The sequence below is a fragment of the Hylaeus anthracinus genome, unplaced genomic scaffold, assembly GCF_026225885.1.
Source record: "Hylaeus anthracinus isolate JK02 unplaced genomic scaffold, UHH_iyHylAnth1.0_haploid 11997, whole genome shotgun sequence".
Taxonomy (NCBI): Eukaryota; Metazoa; Arthropoda; class Insecta; order Hymenoptera; family Colletidae; genus Hylaeus; species Hylaeus anthracinus.
Window position 1 is genome coordinate 13929327 of NW_026534344.1, and position 18317 is coordinate 13947643.

At 39.5% G+C, this 18317-nt stretch overlaps 1 protein-coding gene and 4 non-coding genes across 5 annotated transcripts in view; 3 read left to right on the top strand and 2 right to left on the bottom strand.

Moving 5' to 3' along the window:
• The window catches only part of LOC128889207 (mannosyl-oligosaccharide 1,2-alpha-mannosidase IA), a 546492-nt gene that overhangs the window by 190627 nt on the left and 337548 nt on the right, over positions 1-18317 (top strand). The window lies entirely within an intron of this gene.
• Positions 3604-3675, bottom strand: Trnad-guc (transfer RNA aspartic acid (anticodon GUC)). Its single transcript has one exon. It is a non-coding gene; the product is annotated as a tRNA-Asp (tRNA).
• Trnad-guc (transfer RNA aspartic acid (anticodon GUC)) lies at positions 8524-8595 on the top strand. The gene has a single exon. It is a non-coding gene; the product is annotated as a tRNA-Asp (tRNA).
• Positions 17360-17433, top strand: Trnai-aau (transfer RNA isoleucine (anticodon AAU)). Its single transcript has one exon. It is a non-coding gene; the product is annotated as a tRNA-Ile (tRNA).
• Positions 18182-18253, bottom strand: Trnae-uuc (transfer RNA glutamic acid (anticodon UUC)). Its single transcript has one exon. It is a non-coding gene; the product is annotated as a tRNA-Glu (tRNA).

An 18317-nucleotide genomic window follows, 5' to 3' on the forward strand; every position in this document is an offset into this window, starting at 1 on the left:
TAATACTGTTCATATGTTTTGCAATGGAAGGCTTGATGAGAAACTAGTAGGGTCTCAGTATGGTATAAATAAAAGAAAAATTGAGCTACATTGTGTATGTGATCGCTACCATGTGGAATCACGCGATCCTCAGCTCCTCACCTATTATTATCATGAATTAACTGATGTAATTTGCACTGATAGTCGAAATTATTTTTAGGCATCGCGTGTCTAGTCTATTTTTACCTGGAATATGAATTTATATATACAGTCATGAAGCTTGTTAGGACCGCGGTCGACGTTACCTATTTTAATTCGCTAAGCTTTATTCCTAATAAATTAATTAAACGTTCAATAGCCACTTGGGGCAACCGCGGTGTTCGGCGTCGCTTCGGGCGCACGTACTTTTTGCGCGAACGTAGACGCAGCGTGACAACCCCAGTAAATTACTGAAAACGGTGATCACGATAATGGTTAGCGAGCCTAAGGGCAGTTTTATCGGCGGCAAATGAAACGGACCGCCGCATGCCTGTATCGCGACGCGACAAATGCCTCCGTGAGTTCTACGGAGCTTTACGGGACATAAACGACGCATAACTCACCATTACCCATGGCGAAACGGCTGCCACGATATTGCTAAGACAATAATTTATCCCGAGACGCGTGTTCTTTGCCCGGGGCCGATATCTCCTCCCTCCGTCTCACTTTTCTTGGTCGAAACTTGTTGCTGTGCGAATTAACCATCGCCGGGGTCGCGAACACCCGTACTCGAAGTTAGTTTATCGTCAAACAGTATCGCGACGAGTGCTAATTGGACAACTGTACTGTCTCATTCGTGTGGATTCTACTGGAACGAAATCATTTTTCATTTGTAGTATTTTAGAGTGGTGGCTCGGTTGGCAGGGTTTTTAGGATACTTGACGAGGAATAAGAATGTGAATTATTAATTTTTAAAAATTTTAGAGGAATTATTTATTTTAAAGGAATTAATAATATATGTATTATTAGTTGCGAGATTTTTTGTAATATCAAATAAATTTATTAGAAACGAGAAGAAGGTATAAGGTGATTAAGGAATGTAGCAGCTAGTAAGGCATTTTGTTATTTCTAGAATTGTACTTTCCAGAAGAGGATCACAAAATGTAGTTAAAACATTGAATTAATAAAGAATTTTATACGAGTGATGATTACTAGACTGTGGACTTTATGACATACAAGAAATGTATACAATGCTTGTAGAATGTATTTTATTAATTAAAATAGTGAAGTTATTGAACTTTTTACTGTGCAATATATTACAATGAAAAAATAAATAGACCTACTTTTTTTAAGAGAGAGATGAAATTATGTCAACGAATATGACAGAAGAAGTTAATAAATTTTTTATCATACGATATATTACAACTAACACCTTTTACTTATGTTTAGCATACATTTGTCCTATTCGCTGTATCCCAAGTGCATAAAATCTGCAGTTCAACGATCGCTTGTATAATTATGCATAATATCGAATAAATATATTTCGAAACAGAAGCAAAATTACGATCGCGGAAAATACGTAGCGAGTGATAAAGGAACTATCAATGAAAGGAAAGTGAAATGTATGAACATTTTCCTCCCCGCGGTTCGATCTTCGATATTTGCATCCGGTTGACTCAGTCGGGTATCAATCGCGGGGCAATCACCGGGCGATTGAATATTAAACATTAGCCAATGATGCGGTAACGTGTGTCTTAAATAAACAAGTGCGAAGCGTGGGTTTACATCGATACGTCGCTGGCGGTTGCACAACCGTATGAAGCCGTACGATCGTCCCCCATATTTCATTCTAGGAAATGATCGCGTCGCTGAATCTGATACCGCGATGTCCGCGCGTAATCATTCGTCAATAATTTCAATCTGGCTGACTTATCAACCGTCAACATATCGACTTTGCAACGCTGCTAGATGGATTGCGTGCGGGTTCGCCGTGCCGCTTTTACCGCGTGTCGATCAGGCTAGATGTGACAGTTTTATCGGGCATTGCCAGACGAATATGGATTCCCTCCAATTGCCCTGTTAACCCTTTCGTTTGGGGCAACGTTCCGTCATTGTTCTGAAATTCCCGCGTACAGTTTCAAAACGAAAATTCGAAGTTGTAGATTTTAAGTTAAATTGGTTCGAAGTTACATTTTGTGAGCGTTTGACCAATGGGTGCGTTGATGTGTGTTCGTACAGGTTTGTTGAAAGAGTTGGTGACATGCTTCTATGAAAAGAAATATTTTAAATAAATATAATTCTGTTCAAACTAGTTAGAAATAGTATTTTTGGAACGCATACGCACTCCTGTTTGAAAGTGTTCATTCCTTTGGTATTTGTATGTTTGATGAGAGAATAAGAATGCGATTGTGAGAAATTGATAATATATCTGAGTAAACCTATATTTTAACCTAGGACCAAGTCGAAAATTGATATTTTCATTGTTAATACGTTTGTATTATTTTTGTACACAATTAGCATTTGGTTTGATTAACAGGAGCCACGTTCGGTGTCAAAGCGATCGAATTGGAAATTAATAGGACACCGAGACCGTTCAAAGCAATAATATAATCAATGTCCGTGGCAATGCCATTGACCTCTCCTGTATCGGTTCATACTTGCGTGAACGAGACGTTAAACATGTCGTTGGCAATTTTTACGAGTCTCTATATAAAGTCCAGGCGAACCTAATGAAGAATAGAACCGTGGAATTGCTTTTTCCAGCCGGGCAATATCGAAACTGTCGACAGCTGTTAATGACCACGCCACCAATGACCTTTTCCCATCGTGTTTCTAGATCGAGGTACTACTGCCATTACGGCGCCGGTTTATATTCACCTTGGATTTAACGAACGGCTCCAGTGCTCACTTAGCACAGTAGTGTACCGTCATAAAGTAACGTGAGATATAGACATAACGGGCAAAGTATACAGTGAATCATTGTTTATGTATTACGTCGTCTTAAGCGCGCGATTTTATCGGAATTTCATGGACGGCCCAAGTGCGAACGAGCTTGAGAAATATTAATGGAGTTTATGTACTTTTAATTCCACTTGGTACGATCGGGGATCTTACGAATTTATGAGATGTGTTAATATAAAAATTTGGTGTAAGATTTATATCGGAGATGATTTATAAATTCGAATGGAAAAATTAGTATTTTATTTCGTATTAGGGCATGTATTCTGAATACGTTTAGCCGATTATTTATATAGTGAGGAATGCAAGGTTTAGATTAATAATATCAAGTACTTGTAATTTCAGCCGTATCTACCTTTCCATTTAATATATTAAAAAGTAATTATCTATATTGAGAGCTGTTCCAAATTTTGTAGTATAGAAAAGTAACACAAGAAAATCTGTAGAACCATTTTGGAGCAGTAGAAGTGGTATGACAAGGAAACGATAATGCTACATGAATAAAGATAAGACAAATAATACAAGACTTGAAATATAAAGGAATAATTTTGAAATTGTTACGCACCGAATTGTACTTATTAGTAGCGATGATGGAGTAAAACTGAGGTTTGAAATAAAATGGAGTATAGTGATCAATTTGGTGCAGAAAATATAATAACAATAAAAATTTAAAAAAAAAAAATTATCCTCCCCGGCGGGGAATCGAACCCCGGTCTCCCGCGTGACAGGCGGGGATACTGACCACTATACTACCGAGGATTTTACATTCTCTTAAATTTTGAAATTCAGTTTTCATCTGAGCGTATTTTTGGAGTACACTCCAATATTTTAATATTGGAGTAACTCGTTATCCAGCGTAAATTCTTGAAGAAGAAGTCAAAGCAAAGCTAATATAATATATGAAGAAACATTATTACGACACAGCATGGATCTGATGACATTACCATGCGTCGATACTGTCGCGATGAGAGACACTGGCCATTCACTGAAACGTAGTGCTACTACGATAACGGGCTCGTTTTACTACAAGGTTAGCTCAGTGGTGATCAACGTACTTGCTCATTTCAAGAACGAAATTTTTTGGAGCATTCAATGTTCGGTTATAGGAAACTTGGAATAGTTTCTTTAGATGTAAGAAAGTGGTAAACATTGAATTTCTCTGTCGAGATACAGACTTGAAATTTGGATTATATTGTTTTTTGATAAAGTATCAAATGACTCGAGTCAAACTTGGTTCAGTAGTACATTGAGCTCCCTTAACCGACTATACAATTCAAAATATTATTTCCAAAAGTAATCCTTACTTTTTACTAAAACTCTGGATCCACTCCAAAATGTAAGTAACGGTATCCAAAACGCATCGAAGGAAATTGAACATTTCTCACACTTCAGGGTCTTCTGCAAGCATTCACGAACACGTAATCACTCACAGTCTTCACTCAATTATTTCGACGTACGCACTTCTCGAAACTCTCGCGTCCTAAAATTTTCCAAAATATATAATATATTATTTTTATGCAACTCTAAGTTATCGATAGTATAAAGCAATACTGCTCTAGTGGTACGGATAAGTGTAATAACAAATGCAATAGCGTCGTAACGATTTCACCGGGGCGCTTGTCGAACTACGAATGCCCTCGTCGTCTCTTTGGGGGAGCATCGGTGCTTAGGATGCGCCCCCACTCTTCCTGATTTGATGGTTCCCACTAGGGAAAGTCTTCAGGAACGACGTTCACGCGCTTGGATCAACATCTGCAGGCCTCTTCAAGAGGTCCTCCTGTGAGGAATGCCTGGGCATTGTCTGCTACTTCCTGTTTCGATAGAAACCACGTTGACCTCGGTAATTTCAGTCTTAAAAAATGCTATGCTTCAGTTGGTCGCACACGCAGTTTGACTTTTTGATCCTTCCACTGATCTTTTCTCTTCGCGCTCCTAAACTGAAACTCTTCCAATCACATCTTCCTTTTACGCAACACACTTCCTTCCAGCAACACACTCTTATGATTCGTTTCGAAACTGGCGCCTAGCAGTCGCAACCCTTAATCTAAACATTCGATCGATTCCATTTTCTATCTTCTCTTCACATTGTCGTGCGGTCCAAACGTTCTTCTTTCACACCTCAGGTTCTCGACGTCCATCCATTCGTCGAACTTGCTCTCATAATATTGTCCTGTCTTTTGTTTGAACAGAGTTCTCTTTCTTAAACCATTACTATCACCCTCACGATACATACCCATGACTCAGGGGCCCAGAATCCAATGATCACGAGTAGGACGCTGGTCAGTCTCCATCAACAAAGGTATCCCCGTCGCGAGCACTTTGTTTCACTCACCGTCCTAATCGGAATCACTTGTTCCCGGTTAACCTGCCAACACGACGCCCTAAAATGGACTCGTTGCTTCCGTCGCTCAGCTCCCGACCTTCCCCCTGCAGTGGTATTCCATCGAACGCATTAATTCGAGAACCCGAAGAAGGATGGACTCCGAGCCAACCGGCGGAACGCGTCCGAGCGGATATTTATCTTTCGCGTAATTTATACGCGTCATTTTCGGATTCGTCGCTCCGAATTCGTTGCCATCCGCTTTGAGATTTAAGCGCGCCGCGCAGGCCCGTATACAACTCAAAAGCTGAATTTATTGACTGGCGGGATCGATAAATTGTTTCGTGGGTCCGTGGCAGCTCGATGCGACAGACGTTATTGAGCCATTAAATCGTGATTACCCGCGTGTTATTGGGCGCGGTGACACGGAGACGAGACGTTCTCCCTCTTGGGCCACCCTTCCTCCTCGAATCCGCTTCGAACGGTCGACGTTTCTGCTCAGCAGTTCGATCCAGTTCGCGACTCGTTTCTTTTCGTTTCGTGCACTGAAAAGTCGAGACCACGGTTCCTTTTCGCTTATTGCGTCTGTCCCGATGATGGATTTGCGAGGACCAGTCGCGGATCCGCGATTAACCCTTTGACTGCCGGACGAGGTCTGAGAAATTCTAAGGGGCGCCATCGAACGGTCAAATTTTAAAATAATATCAGCTTGTAAAGAATGACGAGACGAAACTTTTTTATATTTGCAGTTTATTCATCCGACGTTTGGGTTCGAAAATAAAAATTAGAAACTTGAGAGGCCTTTTTTTTTGAAATTCAACTACATTTTAAAATATAAATTTCTGGAACTTGAGAGTAATTGTCAGCTGTTGAAGAAGAGAAGAAATGGATCCATCGAGAAAAGAATTCGCGAAACGTTAATATTACAGCGAAGTCATATTCATCGTTAAAACAATAAGTATTGTAAATAATGCAATTCAACTATTGTCAGAAATTAATTTTTAACGTCTCCAATGACTAATTATTGACAATGCCTATAAATAAACGAAATTCCTGCTAATTTACTTATATTTATCAGATTTCTATCCAAATTTATGATGGCTCCAAAGTATGAAGTTTATATAAAAACTTCATTTTTGTTGGTCGAAATGACTAAATATCGAATTTCCTTTCAAGCTGGATATTTCAGAAGACAAATCAGAGTGCATCGGCTTCAGTCCGAGCGATATCCGACGTTAAAAAAGAAAGCGGAGGCAGAGGGTGGCTCAATAGGGAATTTGCCGCGCCGTGCGTGCCGACAATAGCTAAGGGCCATAATTGCAGTCTAAATATGCATGCTGGATGCGGCTGTCGGGGCTGACTGTTCCATATTCAGCGATTAAGTGTGATGTACGAGTTTTGAGTGTCGCGGCATATCAAACAGGCGTGATCGTACGTGGAGCAATCCTCCCCATTCGCCCCTCTTCTCGCTGTCTGTCGTTCGTCTCCTTCCAATCTTCGATTCTCCCCACCAGGTGATGAATTCGCGCAATTAACCACGCCGTGCACGACGTCGATGGCACGTACGTATCGCGAATGCTAAATGAACAGCAATACGATTCTTGTCGGCTACGATCGAAGGAAGTATTTATATTACGCACGGAGACACGCTGAATGCCGATGCGATTCGCGAAAATTAGACGAGCTCGTGGCTGGCGCACGACTTGCAACTTTTCTGAAAAATGAATTCCTGGAATTTCTTTGGCCTTTGGAGTAAAGTACTTCCTTAATCGAAGGATTATTTATAAAGGATTTTCTAAATTCTTCGTACAATACGCCACTTGGTTAGAAATATTCTTCCCTTCGAGTCCTAAGGGGTGCACATTTAGTGGTGTCATTGACTGCGAGTTTCGCGAGTAGCGACGATACGTCAATTACTTTTGAGAACGATGTGCAAAAGTTTGAATGTTAGGGCCTTCATCTCCAATAAAGGCCAGTAGGTCAATAATTCTAATAGCTGGTCTTCAAGACCGTATCGTAAACTCAGGTTTCTGAAGTTGAAACTATTGTCTTAGCTATTATCGTACATTTTTATTTTTGTCTTACACATTCGAACTCCAACTCCAAATAGTGATACGAATATACACAAATTTTGTTGAAAAAAATAAATGTATCGTCAGGAATATTTCTACATTAGTCTACATTAGTATTTATATTTGTACTTAGCACTTTTATTAGAATAAAATCAGTGGGTCTAGTAATCAAAATATCATCTAACTGTTATTATTATCTTTCCACAAAATTATAATAAATACCAAAAAGTTTAGAGTTAACGTAGACACCCGTATACATGTTTCATTCTGCCTGTGTCTGTTTTCTTCGTTTGCGAAAAGTAGCAAGCGTAGAGAAAGTGACTTCCTCGAACACAAAAGGTTTTTTTTCTCCACATCGTTCGCAGGTCATCCACGGCAAACCCTATTCAGAGATCCACTGGGGGCTTGTTCAATGTCATCGCACATTTGGCGACCAAGCCACGCTTCCCTATTCCGTTGAATCTCTCCAACGGTCCTTGTGTCTTCGGTCTATCTGCCCCTTTCCAATGTTTTCCTTCCCATGGAAAACTCTCTAAGGACTCGAGAGCAAATTGGACGGGACTATTTTTCGACAGTCATAGAAGTGCCACGCGAGAGGCTTGGTCGGTGGTTTATTAAATCGAATCGTGTGTGTTAAATTATAGTATCGTTGTGCTGCGTACACCTCGTCATTAATACACTGGATGGATCAAAAGGGGGACAGATAACGGAGTACTTCATGTATCACAGGTCTGTTGTACGTTATCTATTACATGGTATAACGTAATACCTTTTATCAGTGATAACAGCGAAGGTCACATATTCAATTCATAAATTTAATTAATTTATTGTAAACGTAAAATTTGAGACAGATTTATGTTTATCATTAAATATAAACAGTTATATACATTTATTAAAAGGATTAGATTATGCACAAAATTTAATTGCAATCACAATTAATTTAATAATGTTAAACTATTATCGTATCACCTGCTAAGGTAAATAGACATTACCTTTTCCACAAAAATATGAGATTAATTTATATTTTACGTAATCGTTCTTATTATCAATACTGTCGGTGCTATAACTATAGAATTGACGTCAAATGGGATAAATTGAAGCGATTATGCAAATTTTCTCGAAAAAAAGAATCGGAGTAACAAATTTTTTGAGCAACTTGTTACTAAAAGCACGCTCAGAAGAAAACTGAATTTCAAAATTTAGGAAAATGTAAAGTCCTCGGTAGTATAGTGGTCAGTATCCCCGCCTGTCACGCGGGAGACCGGGGTTCGATTCCCCGCCGGGGAGGGTTTTTTTTTTTTTTTTTCAAATTTTTGTTGTTATTATTACATTTTCTGCTCCAAATTGGCCGCTATACTCCATTTTATTCAAAACTCAATTTTAGTTCATTATCACTACTAATTACGATTCAGTGTGTAACAAACAAATTTTAAAATTATTCTTCTACGTTTCAAGCCTTGTATTATTTCTCTTATCATGATTACATCTGGTATTGTGGTAAACATTGAGGCAGAAGGGTCGAGAGAAAGTCGTGTTTTGCCCGTTTTCGTCACTTCTTCGACGGTCAACTAAGGTCTCAAGTGCAGAGCAGGGACGCTACCTTTTTTTATGGCTTCAGACCGTCGCCAGGCTTGTTAGCAAGTACTTCGGGAGAAAAAGTTAGAGTTCAAAAGAACATTACAGTATTAAATTAAATTCTTTAGTTCACTACAGTATTATCGTTTCCTTAATCTTATCTCTTTTGTTACTCCAAAATGAATATATAGTTTCATACTTGGGTCATATGTAGCATTAGTATGACATGTGTAGTAATCTGTTGCATTCTACATTTTTTCAACGAAAATATTTTTATGTTCGTATAAAATTGTGGTACCTTTCAATAATTCGTTGTTTAAATCTTGACATATGTTAAGCTGACCTGGCTTTGAATTCAAGATTCTAAATAGCTATTGACTGTCCTGAGTCCTTGAAACTCTTCACTCTTGGTGGTCCACTTATGCTCCGCAATTTCTCTTCCATTTAAAGCCAACGCAAGCCCTAAAAAAAACTGAATGCCACAGTGTCTCACAGAATATCTCTTCAAAAGATAAATACTATAGGACTCGACTCTCACGACTCTAGGTCTGTTTACACTTGAGTGTATATCTAAAGATAACTTGGCGTTTTTATTCATTTTATTCTCCGAATAACCATATAGGCTGTCCTGGTATCTTGGAATTACTTGTACTTGATTGAAATTATTTAGGAAATTAGATTTTCTTGAGATCTTGGAATTATTTATACTTGGTGGATTTGTTAGAATACTTCTCTGTTGGTTATTTTGTCGTACGAGATTTTTCGGGGTGCCATAAAAATACATGGAAAACTACCGAACGAAGGGAAGGTTTTCTTGTCTTTCACTGAAAGGCGTCGAATCTGCACGCCAAATGTTTTACGACTGTCGTGGCAGAATCGACCACTCGAGGTTCGTGGGATTAAGCCTCTTGAAATCCTCCTTCGCTCGGCACTTCCAGGTATCCAAGTACCCAGAAACCCTATTTTACACCCAAACAATCCACTTATTATCTATTTAATAAGGTTACCTGCGGTTACACTCGAACAAAATACTCGACTCCAACCATGGTTATTTCACTCCTAAATAACGCGGACTCGAACGACAAATTGTAACGAAGAGTCTCTTAACCCTTAAATGGACGATTTTTTTTTTCTAGTTGTCAAAATTACAAAAAAATAAAAGAAGGTCAATTTTATCTGTGATGTTTAGTATGTTGTTTAAAAACAACATTGTCCATTTAAGGGTTAAGGCGAGATTTAGTCCGTGTGTCCACTGGTAAATTACTATAATCACTCGTACCGGCATTACAATCCGCGGATGCATGTGTCTGCTTGCCAGGAGACCTCTTTATAGATAATAACGAGATAGATAATAACCATAGATAATAACGAACGTTTCGTTTCGAATGATCGGTCGGTGCGCGTTCAACGAGTCCCTCGCAACAGCGAGAAAGAGACATAGATGGACATGAACGAGATCCACGCGATGGAGAAGGGGGGAGAAGAAGATAATTACCCTGCGTAATTGCGTCCGTAAGGATTCTTGCCACAGAAACGGAACTCGAGGAGTCCGGGATGCAACGAGACGTCATTTCCTTTCCCCTCGGAGCGAAATGGTTCTCGATCGTGTTCACCGGTAATAAGCCCTAATCGGGGGTAGATTTAGGGCCGCGCTGGTATCATGTGGCCATTTTTTGAATTACGCCCACGTCGCATGCAACGGCGCGAGCGGAGAGCTCTATATGCACGCTTCCATTCGAGATGAGAGACACGTTGCTTTGGGATTTTCTTTCTTAATATAACAGTTATGGTGCAGTTTATATGTAGGATTCTTTTCTTTAACGAGGATGAAGGGATGTAAATAGCGACAGAATTACAATCCGCGGAACAGAAAGAACGATGCTCTTCGGTTTCTATCAAATAATAACCACTTATACTATATAAAATCCACGAGTTTCATTAACTTCTTAAGTGATATTGCCACGTATGTATAGCTTTTACATCAAAATTACCGTTATTGCCCAATTGTAATGCCCTTTAAAATTAAAAAGGATTCAACATTAAAGTAAGATAGCGTATTCGTATGCAAAAATCAATTTACAGATGAAAATTCGGTATGCCTATGTTCGATTAAAGCAAACAGAAATCCATTGAAAAATTCGTCCCTCGAGAAATTAATGAGTAATCAGATACGAGTACCACCAAAAGATTACGCGACAGTGGTCAGTGATTACTTCTGCGGTGATGTCCACCTCCGGCCCCATCTTACTTGTGTTTCTCAGAAGTTATCGACGCCCCGCTTGTGTACGACAGACTGTAAATCCCTTCTGCCGTGTCTTCCTGGCCATACAGGGACAACGCGCTTGCAATTTGCGGTATTGTCGGGTAACCGGCCGGGGGAATTGGCTTTTCGGTGGACGGTGGACGGTGGTTCCAGGTGGGCTGGGAACGAGGTGTTGATCGTGCGCGCGAGGTCTTGGAACGAGTGAGCCACTTTGAACGTCCGGTGTCGTTAAAGTTTTACGATCATGTTCGGGAAATTTAATTAACGTCTACCAAGCTTGGGGAATCGACGGGTTTCGGGATGTTCGCCCTTTTAACGAATCTATACGAATTTATTTGTATGCCTTACCCACAGTATCGGTGTAGAACTAAACGTTTGTTATTTGAAATATCGGAATCGACCACAAACGGATTTATAGATAGGGCTACGCGAACAGAATTTTGCATGACTCACTTGACATTCCGATTTTAATTTGTTTTTATGGATAACTCAGGGAAGAAATGAGAAAGTAAATTTAAAATACTACATTCATCCTTTGAGAATGTTATGGAATTGATCGTTATATTTTGATATCTTTGAAAGAAGGTTTAGATGTGTAAGATTTGACGCAAGTTTAAAGCACAATTTGTAAAACATCACGTGTGTATTTAGTTTCACTAGTCAACAATACATGAAACTTCCTTAAAATTAAAAGCACGCATAGGAATAACGAATACACGAACTACGATGTATTATTTTAGATGAAAGTACTTTACAAGAAAAATTCACGTTTGGAAACGACTTTGTTACTTGTTACTTTTACCAAACGGAGTGGTCTTTGTTTCACGTCGAAGAAATTCAATTTCTTCGCTGGCAGGAGAACATTTTCCCGCGACGATTGTTCATGGTCGCAATTTACAATTAGCGAGCGCCGCGATCGCAACAATAATGACTGCTTGTGTGTAATTATTAATAAGAGGCCACGGTCAAACGTTGGATTTTGCCGCGTGTAGCACACTTTCCTCCCTTTGAGTTATGCTCGCGGTACACGCGATGAGGTCCAAAGAATCCTGAACTGGACCACGCCCCCTCCGTTTGTGCGGTGGCGGGAACAGACGCCTTGAGAATCCGCCTAAATGGGATTTCCTCGCGTCTCGACTTGAGAAATGGACAACATTCGAAATTTTTTAGGAGGAATAGCACACGGTATATCGAAGTGAATTTTTTTTCTCTTATTGATGTACTTTTAAAGTTATACCATGAATTTTTCCCTGATTTTTGCTAATAATATTACCCCGATAGCGTATGAAAAAATATCAACGTCCGAATCCAAATAAAAATTCTCATCTTACTAAGTATTTCCACAGACAACTCCGTATATTCCAATTTAACACCACTGTTGCTCGAAACATTAGCGCTATTCATTCGCGGTAATTTCTTGAAGAATTTTCCGATATTTATTTAAAGTTATTCAAGGAAGAATTGTCTTCTATTGACCGTGTTTACGCGCTCACAGTACAGTTGCCTTTTAATTCCGCCGATCCACAGCTGTGATTCTAGATAATAAATTTCATCGTTGAGACGACCAGCTTTCAACGCTGCACTCCATTAGGGCACGTCCAGTCGTTAATTCGTTAAGAGTGGTAATTCGTTTCCCCTTATTATCGCTGGAGCGATACGCGGCTATTGCTGGAATCATTGTCAGCTGCCAGTGACGTCGTCTCAATTAACGCGGGAATAATTCGACCGACCAACGGCGAGGTTCCGTTCGTTATCAGACGCACGTGTCTCTCGTTGTTAAAGATATGCGATCGTTATTATTAATTATTATTATTGTACACCGAGCACCATCTAACATGGCGATTGCGGATAATAAATGTTCCCGCTGCGCGAATCAAGCTGTCGGGGCTATACATGATCCCGCATCTTCGGACATCAGTTTTTATGAGCGAGAATATAAAACGAAATTATTTAACTGTCTCGCGTTATATTTCCTGGTCAGTAAAATAAGCTCCGGAGGCCCTAAACTATCCAGGCCAGACCTGAAAGAGATCTAATTTAAGGAATTTTTAATGTGAATAATAATTGCGACGTCTTTCTATAGGAATTTTACGTGATACACTTCGAAGTGTACACAGTATCATATTCGAGATTGAATTTTCTAGATTATATAGTTTTCGAGTTACGAATTCTCAAAAATGGTCCTGTGACAGTTCAAGCTTGTTATTTTTATCTTTAACAGAGAACAAGGATATTTATTTATCATTTTATTGGTCGTTACCTCTAGTCTTCGAATACATTATATAATATTAACATATTTAATAACACGAAGGGGTATCCATGAATACTGGAACGACCAGAATCGGACATATGTACATTGAAACTTCTTCTTGCTATAGAATTTTTGTACGTTGCATACATTCTGAGAAACTAGAGGCACCGACCAGTAAAAGAAAGTACAGATGTTCTGCATAATCCTTGCTACCATCATAAATAAGAATGTCAAATTCTCAGCTTCCTAACCCAAAATACCTCCACTTCCAATAATCTTATGAGCACAGTGACGTCAACAAAACTTCTCCCTTTTGACGTTGCATACATTTTTCAGACTATAAACACAAATAAATAACAAAAATATAAATGTCTCATAAAATCCTGCATCGAAAATAAAAATTGCAAGCAATCTCAACTTTGCAGCCTCCTTGCCCAGAATATCTTCTTACTACCGAACAGTAAATCGTGATGAACATAAAAACAACTTTGTATACGTGGGTCGTGCGTTTCGTGTTATTTTTGCCGCAACTAGTCCAATTTCAGCTGCTCGATATCGAGTCGATCGCACGCAAGTAATTAACTCCGGTTGCAAAAACTGCGCGTCCTTCCGCGCTTGCTCGACCCTGATCATGATCGCGGTTATACTGCGCACGCGGGAAATGGGAAATAAAACGCAAAGGCGCGCGGCGCCGTCGCGTAAATAATCTCTGGCGCCTGCGTTCGACCGGTGTTCAGAGTCTTTCTGTTAATATTTCTCAAGGCTGTAATTTCCAAGCGAAGAGACCCAATTCGTGTGCAATTTTTTCGGCGAAATAAAAAACGAAAGGAGGAAGCCACGCGTCGAGTTATTAAATTGGCCCACCGTCGAATGAACATCCAGTTGACTGACACGCAATCAGGTTAATGATAGCGTCTTAAATTACTTTTTTAATACGTTCGTTGAACAAGGAGGTCAAGGGTCGCGTTACAAAGTTGATCGCAGGTTTCTGACTCTTCGTTACTGCGAATTAGAGAGAACGAAGAAGGTTTGGGAGTTTTTGGGAGAAAAAGTATGAATTATAGGGAAATTATGGGTAAATGTGTTGATCGTGGATACTATCGAGATTGTATAAAAAAAATAACGCCGCGAAATTTCATTTTGATCTATAGATAGGTATAGGTGTTTGATTATTCGTAGGATGCTTTGTTATTGAAAATAAAAATTGAAAAGTTAGAAGTTCGTGCAAAAATTGAATTTCAGGAAGGTCTTCTAAGTTTTCAATCTTTATCTCTGAAATTAAACGTCGTATAAATAAATTATATTAAAAAGGTTCGTTTTGTCATTCTCTAGAAGGTGAGATTTTTTTAAAATTCACTCTTAGAATTTCCAGCAAAAGTTGTCCCGCAAAAATTAATCTCCATTAAAAATATCCGCCCCTCCCCCCGAAACATTCTTTTAATCATTTCCCTCGGTCCAGAGATTCGGTTAATTCTTTGAGACCGTCCAAGGAGAAGAAACGTGATCCTCTAATTATTTCATGCAGTGTGTCCCACAGTGGGCAACAAAAACACATGGTCCCGGGGTTGTGTCCCGTCCATTAGCCAAAGATTGTCGCGATCCGAAAGTTCGTCTCACGGTCTCGCTGCTAATTCTCTTCTGCACGCACGGAAATGAACGAGCGTGAAGGGAGTGGAAGGGAAAAGGTGAAGAGTTGCCACCCAAGTAGAAACTTCCATCGCTGATTGTTCGAGGGCCGCCGAGGTAGGTACTTCTCTTCGCCCTTCTCTGTCCATCTCGATCGACCAGGCCATATGCGAATTGCGAGAACTGAGAGGTCGACTCGAGAGACAGGGAAGGGAGAACGTCGTTAATTATCCCTTTCTTGGGTTGACTCCCCTGTCGCTGCTGGTTGTCCACGGTTCGCGACAACGACGAGCGAGGGCCTCGAAGTGACCAACAATGGGGGGAGTAGCTTGAAGAGCGTCGAAATCTGGTGGAATCGATTAAGTGAAGGATTTTATGGTTCATGAAATTTGAAACGATATATCTCGATAAATTAAATTTACTCACTTATCGATTCTATTTGGTTAAATATAAATTATTATGTCCTTATATAAATGCTCATTGCACATAATTCATGTTTGACATTCTCGGCTGTAAGTAACATGTCCTTAATTTTTTTCCAGGTGAGTGAAACGTAACCACGATACTATCAACGTCGAACAAGTAGCACTGGCCATTGTGAGTAAAATTTAGACATGAAATCTACATTTTACGTGTTTGGGAGAACCCTACTTTTGAATGAATCTAAGAAACTCCATTTTTTAATTCTAATATTATTTAAAATAACTTCCATCTTCTTCAAATAAATTCTTATTTTCACCTTTGATTCGCATCGTTAAATCAGACGATGATTATGAAATCAGTACAGTCCCTCTATTTTCCAACACGTGTTTTCTCCATGAAGAACGTCCTCGCAGTTCTCGCTAAGAGTCTCTGCGTCGCGGTAGCAGATTGCCCCTGCAGTCAGGAAAGAAAAGTTTGCTGACGTCGTGTAAGGTCGTGCAAGACACCTGCAACAGCTTAATAGTTTATGGCGGTCCGTAGACTTACTCGATGGCGATATTTTCCCCGCGCAGAAGGGGACTAAGGAGTCGAGAAGATCGCGATAAAGGGAGTTTCACGGAGAGGCTACGGTCAGAGTTCGTTAAAAGAGGGAAGTAAACGAAGTTCCCTGCGATAGGAAGCAAACAGGGCAATTATTTGGGGGAACATTTTTATTAAACTTTCTTATCGGTCGCCAGTGATGTATTATGTCACGCTCGAAGCACTCTTCGCAAGAGTTTTCAACCATTTTTCGCGCCAGAAGCTTCGCTTTCCTTGCGAACTTGACAGATTTGTGGCGAATCGCTGGAAATTCCCTGTATTTTCGAGTGGCAGTTTGGAACTTTGAAATTAAATATATATTGGAGATGCTGGAGAGATAATTTGACGAGGAATTTTTGTTCTGGATGAGTCAGACATTTTTAATTATTACTTAAAATTTTTTGATGCTAAATAAATGCTTGAATTATTGGAGTGGGTATTCCTTCTTCAAAATTGAATACTGAAATCAAAATTTCATAGAGAGGAACAGGCTAGCGTAAACGTTAAACGTGTCGAGGTCACAAGTGTTATCATTGTTTCTTTTATTGCGAGCAGAATGAACATAAGATGGCAAGGTTGACGATGCCATATACTGTTTGATTTAATGGACAAACATGAAAGTAAAACTGCTCTACCATAAAATATTCCATTTGCAGATTGATTGAGTCACCTTGTGCAAACATAAACATATCTCATCAATCTGTGGAATTATTAATATATTTTTCTATGATATTGTTCATGTACATTCGTTTTTTTCAAGTATACCAGGAATGTTTCAAACTTTCACTTTTTCACATGTGTTAGCACAAATTAAACATGTGTAAGAATAGAAGGAAAATGCAAATATAAGTCGCCGAGTAATCTTTAACTATATTATTTTATTTGAGGAGCTCTGCTCGCAACGAATGCTATCCAAGAAGTAACTTTTCCCGGCCCGGGAAAGTCTGCACGCAGTCTTCTCGATGAAGGCTCTTTAAGGGCCTTCGGGGTTGTTTATGACAGAGCTTGGCGCCCGTCGTTGAGGTCCACTCGCTTACGCGACGCCTTGCCTCTCGTCACGTCAATGTTTAGGCTAGTCATGTCTGAATACGTAAAACATGTTCAGTTCATATAGAGCTTTAAATAATTATTAGCTGCAGGCGTTAACTAAATAAATAAAAGAATAATAAAATATATCTAACGTAATGGGAAGAAACTTCACCGTATATAAATTTCAAACTTATTCTCTCGATTATAATGTCAATAAAGAGACATCATGTCAACATTAACTTCCAATCAAAGATACGTCAAAATCGTGACAGAGGACATGCAGTATGAAAGAAGTATGATCGTGTGGCCCATTAGCTCAGTTGGTTAGAGCGTCGTGCTAATAACGCGAAGGTCGCGGGTTCGATCCCCTCATGGGCCAGATTTTTTTTTCTTCAATTATTCGCGATGGAAAAAAGCGACGACGGTCATGCTTGTAAATTCCAAACGTTGGTGTTCCCTTTTCTTTTTTTTTTTATCCTGTTCATTTTTCAACGCATACGTGCCGGGGATACCGAGTCGAAAAGTTTACTTTGCGGCGTGGTAATGCTGGACGAGAACTTCGTCGAGAGTACGTGCCCGTTCGGGAAAAGGTGCAAAAGGAGGAAGAATTTGAGTTTCGGTCAAACACAAAGAAAGTTCTCGAACGACGTCCGCGGGTCTAATTGAGTAACTTTTTCTCGTTCGACGCAGCCTGTTTGAGGGCGACCGTAATAGAAGTATTTTTTGGACGATCCGCCATAGAGACATCGGTTTCCTAACAGGAAAAACTTTTTTCGCCAACGAAACTGAGCTATTCGCTAATTTACTCTGGTAAATTGAGTCTTACTCGAGTCTCTGGCTTGAGTGGTACTCCACTTAATGTTTAGGTGCTTCATTTCGTTCGACAATCTTCGTTTGTGTTAGTTTCGATTAATAAAAACATTTTTTTCATTAAAAATTGAATGTAAAGTTTGGAGTTATAATTAAGATCGAATGAGAATGTGCGCAATACATTACTTGATTTCACTCCGGCTTATTGTTAAACAAAAATCATTTTTTTAATTATGAATTGAATGTATAATATAGAAATATAGAGTGTATAATGCGTACATAGAATTTTAAGAAAGACAAAAAAACAAAAAATAATTTTCCGGTACCGGGAATCGAACCCGAGCCTCCTGGGTGAAAGCCAGGTATCCTAGCCACTAGACCATACCGGATTGGTGAAGACTGACTTTACAAAGTCTCTTTTCCTCTGGTTGTTGGACAAGTAATACTACATAT